General features: G+C 37.5%; 1 protein-coding gene and 1 long non-coding RNA gene across 3 annotated transcripts in view; both read left to right on the top strand.

Moving 5' to 3' along the window:
• The window catches only part of LOC111510103 (pinopsin), a 116,321-nt gene that overhangs the window by 11,363 nt on the left and 92,312 nt on the right, over positions 1 to 12,646 (top strand). The gene's annotated exons all lie outside the window — the stretch shown is intronic.
• On the top strand, positions 8,854 to 11,180 carry LOC141486778 (uncharacterized). Its single transcript, XR_012468038.1, has 3 exons — positions 8,854 to 9,411; positions 9,635 to 9,938; positions 10,283 to 11,180. It is a non-coding gene; the product is annotated as an uncharacterized lncRNA (long non-coding RNA).

Genomic DNA, 12,646 nt, shown 5'->3' with positions numbered 1-12,646 from the left:
TCAATGTTGAAATATATTTCTTTGAATATTCCTAGGATATGCTGAAGTGATATAGGTTAGGTTAGGTCTGAAGTGAGTGGGTCTATACGACCCTCCACCGCAACCCGCAAGGGTTTATTGTGGCTCACACCTATTCACACTCGACCGAATGAAAGCAGCTTCTTAACGAAGCTGATTAGTTTGTATGGTTAGTGGTCTTTCAGGTCTGATGGTAAGACTACGTCTCTGCCGAACTCTAAAAACCTGATTCGGTCCCCCCAGCGGGGCAAGTATATGTTCTGCTGTTTCATCATTTTCCAAACAGAGGCAACATACACTGTCTTTCGACAGTCCGGGTCTCTGAATATGATGATCCAAATGACAGTGACCTGTAAGAAAGCCTGTTAGACATCGTAGTTCATCCCAACTGTAGTCCAACAACTGTTTGGTATCAAGCTTCGAAGGGTGAATGAACGCTTTGGTGTGAGCCAATCCTAGAAGATTCTACCAGAAGTTCATAAATCTTCTTGCCATCCAGGTGTTCAATGTTTGTTTGACAAAGCCCAAAGCGATGCCAATTACAGGTTCTGGTCCGATGAAGCTGCTTGCAGCACCCTCCTTTGTAAGGGAGTCAGCAGCTTCATTGCCTTCCAGGCGGGTAAGGCCAGGAATACAGACCAGAGAAAATCTGTTAAGTCTTTCTATCGAGGAGAGTCATTTTTGGCAATTTGCTACCAATTTAGACGTTGCTAGGTAGGAGCCAAGAGATTCCAAAGCTGCTTGATTGTCAGAGAATATTTTTATTGACTTGTATATGAGGTTGGATTTTTCCAATCTCTCCGCACACAATTCAATAGCGTAAATTTCCGCTTGAAGTACAGTCGCATAAGTTTCTAGGCTGGTAGATATCTATATCCTGTGCCTGGGACTGAAAACACCTGCACCAGAACCGAAAGGTATTTTTGATTCATCTGTGAATAAACAACTATCTGCTCTTAATATTTCCTTCACTTAGAGGATCCAGTCCTCTCTACTCGGGAATAGTACTTTATTAGGCAGTTTGTAGTTGACTGTTGGAGGCATAATGTCAAAGGTCATTTTCAGTGTTAACCAACAGTCTGTTGTTCTCTGCAATGAATTGATTTGTGCAATTTGCAATATGCACAATTCTATATGCAGTCCATCTAGCCTCTCTCTCCAGAAGAATGTGAGGAGGAGGTAAATCTAGAAGGATATCCATGGCCGTTGACGGTGTGGTACTTATGGCACCACTGATATCTAGACAAGCCTGTCTCTGTAATACAGAGAGCGTCGTTTGGGTCATTTTCTGTAAAGCCTTCAGCCACCATGTAATTGCACCATAAGTGATCATTGGTCTGACAATCATCACATATATCCAATGGATTTGTTTGAAACCTAAACCCCAAGTTTCACCACAAATCTTTCGACATGTTCATAGAGACATTCTGGCTTTGTGTAAAACTTTTTCCATGTGAGCGTTCCAGGTGAGTCTTTCATCAGAGACAATGCCAAGATATTTCACCTCCATTCCAAATGGAATGACCTCACTATTGAGAGAAAGTGACGTTAGATCTCCAATTTTCTTCTCCTGGTGAATGGAATTAATAGTTTTGCTGGGGTTGTCAGACATCTACTCCCTCAGGCACCAACTGTTCTTTGGTCATCTGCATAAGATTGCAGATCAACTTTCTTCTGTCGAGGGCATCAAGCAGACTATTCATCAGGAGCGACCACAGAAGGGGAGATGGAACCCCATCTTGAGGGCAGACCCTGATGACCCTGAACCTAATGGCCTCTCTTTGAAGTGTCGTAGTTGCATTTCTGTTTACCAGCATGGCATAGATCCAGCCAGCTATGGTCGATTCTATATCTTTCCTAGCCAGAGACAATCCTATAAATTTAGGTTGTGCATTGTCAAATGCTCCTTCAATTTCACGAAATACAGCAACCGCAATCTCCGTTACTTGATGAAAATTAGTGCTATCCCCTATCATGAGAAGTATCAGTAGTGTAACAAAGAGACTTCTGGCGCAAAATCCCATGTATTTTCTTATGGAGCTAAACTTTCTGCAATTTTTGGTTCAAACAGGAGTGGGGGTAACCTATCAACGTCATCGAAATCGACGCAGGATGGAACGAGTATAGTAGCGATTTTAGCGTGGAACTCCGCCCCTCGGCCCCCTTGGTACTCCACCTAACCTATCGGCCCCCTTGATACTCCACCTAACCTATCAGCTCCCTCAGCCCCTTCAGTCACGTGATTTTAAATAAAAAAAGCTTATAGTTATGAGATTCGAACCTGGGTCGTCCGCGCCGTAGACATTGTCCTTAGCCTCTACACCATCGTAAGATATTGAAGTTAACTGCGAATGTTGGGTATTTATAGCGTTAGTTTTGTCAGGACCGAAATTGACTCATTCATTATACTTGACAGCATTATTTTTTATTTCCGTAGATTGTAATCATCATTATCATATTGAAGATAGGAAAATATACTTAGATTTGGGAAATAATTAATATTTCATGTAAAGATGTGTATGTGTGTGTAAGAGCGAGAGGCGCGTGTGACGTAATCGATGCAAAGAGAGATGGAGATGGTATCGAGATTTACCGGTTGCTAGTGCAAGCAGGTGTTGCCAGTTGTACAATAAATCAATATTTATGGAGTAATGTAGCGTTGCCGGTTTGAAAATTAAGTTATAGAATACACAGAGTCATCTATGAGTCACTAGCTGAACTATCTATTGGTTGAAGAAGGACACTGTAGACACTAGACTCATGAGACTGCATCTGTCAAATGTCAATACATGCCAGCATGGCAGGTACGGCGTTGCCAGTTGTACAATGAATCAATGTTTATGGAGTAATGTAGCGTTGCCGGTTTGAAAATTAAGTTATAGAACACACAGAGTCATCTATGAGTCACTAGCTGAACTATCTATTGGTTGAAGAAGGACACTGTAGACACTAGACTCATAAGACTGCATCTGTCAAATGTCAATACATGCCAGCATGGCAGGTTCGCCGTTGCCAGTTGTACAATAAATCAATGTTTATGGAGTAATGTAGCGTTGCCGGTTTGAAAATTAAGTTATAGAACACACAGATTCATCTATGAGTCACTAGCTGAACTATCTATTGGTTGAAGAAGGACACTGTAAACACTAGACTCATAAGACTGCATCTGTCAAATGTCAATACATGCCAGCATGGCAGGTTCGGCGTTGCCAGTTGTACAATAAATCATTGTTTATGGGGCAATGTAGCGTTGCCGGTTTTGGAATTAATCGTGAACTACTCGACGAAAATTGGAAGCGCGAAAATGATATATTTTATAATAATGAATCAGATTTAAGAAAAAATATGACAATCTGCGATCCGTCATTGTATACGGGGTGTCTCAAAATACATCATTGAAAACAAACATAACGTCGAAGTGTACAGGGTACGTCAAAATATATTTAAGAAGAAACATGTCGGTTCAACAGAAGTCTAGCATTCCAACATGTCGGAAGTCTCGTATCTTTGTTAACCAAGTTAGCATCATCAGAAGAAAGAGGAGATCCAAAAGTGTCGAGAGGTTAAGCTTTGTGGACTCAACGTGAGGGCAATGGGGGAGCGAAGTATTCGACAATGACATTTCAAAATACGTGGTTTTCCGTGCGTTTTCGATCGTTTTTCGTGCGTTCACGATCGTTTTTCGTGCGTTTACGATCGTTTTTCGTGCGTTTTCGATCGTTTTTCGTGCGTTTTCGACCGTTTTCCGTGCGTTCATTCGTTACCGTTTTATCGTTATTGTCGTAACGGTTTTTCGTGTTTCAATATGACAGTCATTTATCATTTCACGCGTTTCGCTAACCAAGTTAGCATCATTAGGAAATGATTATTTTGCGAATTTTCAGACTCTTGAACGGAACCTTGTGGAACACCCAACCTAACTTCTGTTACAGAGTAGTGTCGGTCAGCCAATCAGAATGGAGAAATCAAATATCGCTCGATTGATTGTGCTAGATGAAATTGAACTGGAGAATGAGGGTCGAATAATAATAATAATAGTGATAAAACATTAAAAGCTTGAAAGTGACGTAGTCAGCGTGATAGGTGGTGGCGTGTGTAATAATGAATGGGTTATTACAAAGAATAATAGCGCAACTGTCAGAAGGGCACTGAGTTGTATATTTACTAATAATGATCAGATCGTCGCATACGGCATGTCAAATGAAAGGATAAGAAATGGAGAATTCGTCGACAGAGAAAAAACAAATATGGCGTAATGAATATAATATCCAAGGCCGAATGTGAAATAACATAGGAAGAATTGCAAATTCAACAAACTTGTAATTAAAAAATGTTGGGTTATGAACAACTATAAGTTTATTCCTATTGCAGAAGCTTGATTCAAAACGCAGAATTTATTGACAAAGAAAATGAAAAAAATTATTAGATACTGAAACATATGATATATTTGGATTCCTTAGGGTGAGAAGGATTCGAATCCATCAAAAAACGACCACTTCCGGTTTTCACTTCCGGTCCTCCGATTTCGATGATTTCAACATCAATGGATTCGTTTAGATGTCATGAAACATAATTAATCATTTGTCGAAGCCAAAAGGACCTTATAACCTATTTTCATTATAGTAGCAGCAACAGACCGATGTGGGTACTCATTTCAAATGATGTCATTTGTAGATTATGAAAAGTATAATATCGAGCATCTAATGTGAAATAGCATAGAAAGAATGGCACATTTGAAGAAAATCATTGAACATATTTGAAATTAAAAGTTGTTGGGTTATGAACAACTACGAGTGTAATGTAATTGCAAAAGTTTGATTCAAAACACATAATTTGTTGACAAAAAAAATGAAATAATCATCGTATACTGAAACATATGGTATTTTTGGATTCCTTAGGGTGAGAAGGTTTCGAATCCGTCAAAAACAGGTCACTTCCGGTTTTTACTTCCGGTCGTCCGATTCCGATAATTTTGACATCAATGGATTCGTTTAGATGTCAAAAAACATAGTTAATCATTTTACGAAGCCAAAAGGACCTCATAACCTATTTTCGCTATACTAGTCGCAACAGGTCAGTAATAGAGTTATAGGAGTTCTGGCCCAAAATCCCATGTATTTTCTTATGGAGCTTAATTCTGGACCTTTTTGGACCTCAGGCCCACCTCACACGAAAGGAGTAAAGGTCAGCGCCTCGTCTCTACCAGACGTCCATTATGTGTAAACTGAGCCTTAGCCTTCAAAGCCCACTTCAGACCATCTCCACTTTTCCACTTTTACCGTCATTCAGTCAACCAATCAGCTATCACGCATAGAGCGGGAAATTCAAACCAGTAGATGAGCAAAGAGACTTCTGGACCACTTGTGTAACAACGTATGTTCTGGACCACTTGGGAGTGGGGGTAACCTATCAGCGTCATCGAAATCGACGCAGGATGGAACGAGTATCGTAGCGATTTGAGCGTGGAACTCCGCCCCTCGGCCCCCTTGGTACTTCACCTAACCTATCGGCCCCCTTGGTACTCCACCTAACCTATCAGCTCCCTCGGCCCCCTTCAGTCACGTGATTTTAAATAAAAAAAACTTATAGTTATGGGATTCGAACCTGGGTCGTCCGCGCCGTAGACATTGTACTTAGCCTCTACACCATCGTAAGATATTGAAGTTAACTGCGAATGTTGGGTATTTATAGCGTTAGTTTTGTCGGGACCGAAATTGACTCATTCATTATACTTGACAGCATTTTTATTTTTGATTTCCGTAGAATGTAATCGTCATTATCATATTGAAGATAGGAAAATATACTTAGATTTGGGAAATAATTAATATTTCATGTAAAGATGTGTATGTGTGTGTAAGAGCGAGAGGCGCGTGTGACGTAATCGATGCAAAGAGAGATGGAGATTGAGGTTTTACCGGTTGCTAGTGCAAGCAGGTGTTGCTAGTTGTACAATAAATCAATGTTTATGGAGTAATGTAGCGTTGCCGGTTTGAAAATTAAGTTATAGAATACACAGAGTCATCTATGAGTCACTAGCTGAACTATCTATTGGTTGAAGAAGGACACTGAATCGATGCACAAATTCACGTGGCTTTGCGTATATTGAGGATTCATTTGAATAATTTATCGTACAGAATTGTTTCATGTCCTGTTATCAGTAACCGCACAAAAATAGGCGCTCGATTCATCGATACAAAAGTATATGGAAACACCAAAGTTATAGAACACTCAGAGTCATCTATGAGTCACTAGCTGAACTATCTATTGGTTGAAGAAGGACACTGTAAACACTGGACTCATAAGACTGCATCTGTCAAATGTCAACACATGCCAGCATGGCAGGTTCGGCGTTGCCAGTTGTACAATAAATCATTGTTTATGGGGCAATGTAGCGTTGCCGGTTTTGGAATTGATCGTGAACTACTCAACGAAAATTGGAAGCGCGAAAGTTATATATTAATAATAATGAATCAGATTCAAGAAAAAACATTACAGATTAATGAGGCTGTATCGTTTCAAAGTGTGATCCCTCAGTGTTACAAGGTAAATCAAAATACATCATTGAAAACAAACATGGCGTCGAAGTGTACAGGGTGCGTCAAAATACATCATTCAAGAAAGAACATAACAGTTCCACGAGGCTGTAAGTTTTCAACGCGCGATCTCTCAATGTGTATAAGGTATCTCAAAATACACCATTGAAAAACGAATATGACGTTGAAGTGTGCAGGGTGCGTCAAAATATATCATTTGAAGAAAAAACATGTCGATTTGAAATATGATATTAATGTGTATACAAACATGTCGATTCAACAGAAGTCTAGCGTTCCAACATGTCGGAAGTCTTGTATCTTTGTTAACCAAGTTAGCATCATCAGGAGAAAGAGGAGATCCAAAAGTGTCAAGAGGTTCAGCGTTGTGGACTCAACGTGAGGGCGCGAATGGGAGAGCGAAGTATTCGACAATGACATTTCAAAATACGTGGTTCTCCGTGCATTTTCGATCGTTTTTCGTGCGTTCACGATCGTTTTTCGTGCGTTTTCGACCGTTTTCCGTGCGTTCATTCGTTATCGTTTCATCGTTATTGTCGTAACGGTTTGTCGTGTTTCAATATGGCAGTCATTTATCATTCAACGCGTTTCGCTAATCAAGTTGGCATCATCAGGAAATGACTAACGTCCATGCTTTGTCATATGAAGATTCATTTTGCGAATTTTCGTGCGTTTACGATCGTTTTTCGTGCGTTTACGATCGTTTTTCGTGCGTTTTCGACCGTTTTCCGTACGTTCATTCGTTACCGTTTCATCGTTATTGTCGTAACGGTTTTTCGTGTTTCAATAAGACAGTCATTTATCATTTAACGCGTTTCGCTAACCAAGTTAGCATCATCAGGAAATGATTAACCTCCATGCTTTGTCATGTGAAGATTCATTTTGCGAATTTTCAGACTCTTGAACGGAACCTTGTGGAACACCCAACCTAACTTCTGTTACAGAGTAGTGTCGGTCAGCCAATCAGAATGGAGAAATCAAATATCGCTCGATTGATTGTGCTAGATGAAATTGAACTGGAGAATGAGGGTCGAATAATAATAATAATAGTGATAAAACATTAAAAGCTTGAAAGTGACGTAGTCAGCGTGATAGGTGCTGGCGTGTGTGATAATGAATGAGTTATTACGAAGAATAATAGCGCAACTGTCAGAAGGGCACTGAGTTGTATATTTACTAATAATGATCGGATCGTCGCATACGGCATGTCAAATGAAAGGATAAGAAATGGAGAATTCGTCGACAGAGAAAAAACAAATATGGCGTAATGAATATAATATCCAACGCCTAATGTGAAATAACATAGGAAGAATTGCAAATTCAACAAAAATCACTGAAAAACTTGTAATTAAAAATTGTTGGGTTATGAACAACTATAAGTTTATTCCAATTGCAGAAGCTTGATTCAAAACGCAGAATTTATTGACAAAAAAATTAAAAAAATCATTGGATACTGAAACATATGATATATTTGGATTCCTTAGGGTGAGAAGGTTTCGAATCCATCAAAAAACGACCACTTCCGGTTTCCACTTCCGGTCCTCCGATTTCGATGATTTCAACATCAAAGGATTCGTTTAGATGTCATGAAACATAATTAATCATTTGTCGAAGCCAAAAGGGCCTTATAACCTATTTTCATTATACTAGCAGCAACGGACCGATGTGGGTACTCACTTTAAATGATTTCATTTGTAGATTATGAAAAGTATAATATCGAGCATCTAATGTGAAATAGCATAGAAAGAATTGTACATTTAAAGAAAATCATTAAACATATTTGAAATTAAAAGTTGTTGGGTTATGAACAACTACGAGTGTAATGTAATTGCAAAAGTTTTATTCAAAACACATGATTTGTTGACAAAAAAATCAAATAATCATCGTATACTGAAACATATGGTATTTTTGGATTCCTTAGGGTGAGAAGGTTTCGAATCCGTCAAAAACAGGTCACTTCCGGTTTTCACTTCCGGTCGTCCGATTCCGATGATTTTGACATCAATGGATTCCTTTAGATGTCAAAAAACATAGTTAATCATTTAACGAAGCCAAAAGGACCTCATAACCTATTTTCGCTATACTAGTCGCAACAGATCGATGTGGGTACTCATTTCAAATGATTTAATGTGTAGACAATGAAAAATATAATATCGAGCGCCTAATGTGAAACAGCATAGGAAGAATTGCGAAGAGAATCATTGAAAAAACTTCGGATCGCCACGTACATCATGTCAAATGAAAGAAGAAAAATTGCAGAATTCATCTATTAAGAAGAAATAAATATGGTGCAACATGTCAGAAGGGCACTAACCCACATCTTCATTAATGATAACTGAATCTCAACGTGCAGCAAATCAAATGAAAGGAAAACGAATGCAGAATTCATCAACAGAGAAAAAAAAACCGAGACGATGCCAAGAGGGCACAAAGTTGTATCTTCACTAATAATAGCCGCATCATCACATGTAGCACTTCAAATAAAATGGGGAAAAAAAAGCAGAATTCATGTGTTTGTTGCGCTATTCAAATCCAAGGTGACATGGATCAATGTCAACGCTGAATATGCATATAACAAAGACTCTTTGATTTTCTTTTGTTTCATTTCAGAATATGTCATCACTAATTTTTATATTCAAACCCAAAGTGACATTGATCACTGTCAATGTCGAATCTACATCCGGAGATATGCAGTTCTCAAAGCGACGAAACAAAGGCTCTTTGTTTCATTTTAAAATATGTCATCACTTATTTTACTATAAATACGTCATGCATGGCGAAATGAGTTAGTTGCATCCGTTGAAAGTGATACCAGTGACAAGTGCACCGATTCTATTTGAAAGTAAGTGTTTTAGATTTGACTCTTTCCTCAGATGAATTTATTCAAATGTAATTTAATTGAAAATTGGTGAGAATTGTTGAATCATTTGATTTCCAAAATTTTTTTCGATATATATATGTTGGATGATTTCAGTCAAATGTTTTACATGTCGTGGTTTGTTTGAGATAGTATTCGCATATATTGTGAATCAAAACATAAAGCTTTCATTTTTTATTTTTCACAGATGGATTTACAAAAGTTGAATGCAAGTTCGATCGTGAAGAGAAAGCCAAGTATCAAAGTAGTAGATTTGCCTGTGGAGATGCCGCAGAGGATATTCACTGCCAAAATCGTGAAAGGAAAATTTGGTGAGGCGGTCTTGTTAGATTTGGGAGATAAAGTATCATTTCTGCCCCACCGAGTGACGGAGGCGTATCGTCCTCACTTAGAAGAATTTTCATCAGGAAAATACGCTATTGTGTTCAAAGGGTTGATGGACATTGGGAAACCGAATCTTGTCGTTTCATTTGAGATTGTACAAAATTAAGGTTAGTACTGTTTCCAATTTTTTCTTTGTTTTATAGGCAAAGAGTTTTTGGGTGTATACAATATTTTTCATTCGAGTCAAAAATTCTCACTCACAGATATGATCCGCATAAAGTAGTGTTTCCATACAATATATTTCCTTCACTTAGTACGTGCAGAATATGTCTTTTAAATTCATTATTTTGAATGACACTTGATTTTTTTATTTTCATTATATGTGTAGCAATTACTTCATGGAAGACATTAACCTCTCTGTTGTCAAAAAATTTTGTTCAGTGTATGTTTTTATTAAAAAATCGAATTTATTTCAGTGTATGTTTTTATTGAAAAATCGAATTTATTTCAGAATAATACATCAACGTGTGCAGTATCAGTCAGAGTCATCTCAACAACAACATTCAAAACCGTCATAGCAACCTTTCCAGAACGAGTTTCAAATCTAAGCAGTTTCCATTTTTTTCAATCTATAGAGGCTTGAATTTGTCGATATTCAGTGATTTGTTGGACAAACTGTGTCTATTCAATATATACACAACCGTAATGAATTTGGAAGACTTTGAAGATTCATCGTGGTGTGTTCCAAAATTCAAGAAAAACACGCCGTTCTGTATGGGTCATTTCAAAGGAAATTTGTTCAGCTGCAGTCTCAATAACGTTGATATTTTATATAAATGGCTTTATAATATACTACCAAAATAAATACAATACATATCACACACATCTTTTTTTGAAAATGAAAACTTATCTTATACAGGGAAAGTTGTCAAAAATGTGCAATAACAAAAAATTATATACCAGATTTTATAGAGATGAAGAAACATCATATTGAAAGATACTAAGTTGACAAAAACAGGACATTTTAGAAATAAAGGAAATAAGTTTGTCTGTCATTTTAAATTCTGATTCGTTGGGTCGATATAACAAAAAGTGGCATTTTATATCTTGAATTTTATTCAGGACACTATTATAGATTATTGACATTTGTCATTAAATTTCAAGTGTGATATTTGGAAATTCATTTCGTATTGTAGTTTTTTCGAAATTCCCTTTCAAAATAGCATCCTTTGATATAGATACCGGACGAGTTCATTATGTGTAGATAACCTGAGTTTCATTTTTATGACAATGTCGTTTGGTGTGATCACGAGTCCATTATAACAGGGAGTGAAATGAATTCTCAGACATATGAATATAACAAAGTAACGATACAGACAAATATGAAAAATCGTTATGAAATAATTCAAAGCCATGAATCGAAATACATGAATTACTTCGATATTCTGAAACATAAACACTCAGTATTCACAATTTCATTCATTATTCCAACTATCTTCAAAATGCACATCAAGCATTTTGTCGTAGTACGGTGACCGGAGCAAAGTTACAACTTCAGCATATGAATGTTTATAAATAGTGAGGTAGGTCAAGATCTTCAACAGGTATTACGAAATTCATTCGGTGTTCATTGATCACGAAACGGTTCGTAAGCTTTCGGAATACAATGCAAATAATTTTCTTTATGACCATTCGTTCGATATTAAATATTATTACCTCAAAATATATCGAAATCATAACACGTTTGCGATTCATTTTTTCAGTTACACTTGAAAAGTGAGTTTCAGTTTGCAGAAATAATAGCCCACACATGTTGGAAATTTTGCCATAGTGTGGTGAAAATCGTATTGAAAATTCTACGAAATATAAGCGCATACATACAGAGTGAATCAATATTTGAAATACGTCGTTTGGAACCCCCCATAACCCTTCTCTATCGAATTTTGGCAGAAATAATGCTGAGTCGTATTGTAGAGTTAACGTTCGAAATTGGGGAAAGTGAAGTATTCAACAGTTTTGCGTGCTACGGTTATGCGTGCGTTTTCGAACAGTTTACGTGCCTTTATTCGTTATCGTTTCGTCGTTATTGTCGTTTTTTTTCCTATTTCAATATGACAGTCATTTAACACTTAACGCGTTTCGCTTACCAAGTAAGCATCATCAGGAGATGACTAAAGTCCACGCTTTGTCGTATGAAGGTTCGTTTTGCGAATTTTCAGACTCCTGAACCGAACCTTGAGGAACAATCAGCCTAACTTCCGGTACAGAGTGGTGTCGTAAGCCAATCAGACTGGAGAAATCAAATATCAGTAGAATGATGGTTTTAGGTGAAATTGAACTGAGGAATGTGGGTCGAATAATAATAATAATAGTGATAAAACATTAAAACTCAACTTGTGTTACAGAGTGGTGTCGGTCAGCCAATCAGAATGGAGGAATCAAATATCGGTCTAATAATTGTGTTAGATGATATTGAACTGGGGAATGTGGATCGAAAAATAATAATAATAATGATAAAATGTTAAAACTTTGAAAGTGACGTAGTCAGCGTAGGAGGTGGTGGCGTGGTAGAAAATGTGTGAGGATTTGTGGAAATGAATGAGTTATTAGAAAAAAAAATGGAGCAACTGTCAGAAGGGCACTAAGTTGTATATTCGCTGATAATAATCGACTCTTCGCTTACAGCACGTCAAATGAAAGGACAAAAAATCCAGAATTCATTGACGAGAGAATACAAAGATGGCGCAACATGTCAGAAAGACATTAAGTCACAATTTCACTCATGATATTTGGATCTCAACGTGCAGCACATCAAATGAAAGAGAAACGAATGCAAAATGTTATCGACAAAGAAAAAAAACAAAGACAACGTAAC

This window comes from Leptinotarsa decemlineata, unplaced genomic scaffold (assembly GCF_025532065.1).
Source record: "Leptinotarsa decemlineata unplaced genomic scaffold, Ldec_3_MD MMD2_tig00026369_RagTag_RagTag, whole genome shotgun sequence".
Taxonomy (NCBI): domain Eukaryota; kingdom Metazoa; phylum Arthropoda; class Insecta; order Coleoptera; family Chrysomelidae; genus Leptinotarsa; species Leptinotarsa decemlineata.
This window is presented reverse-complemented; position numbering and strand designations above follow the sequence as displayed.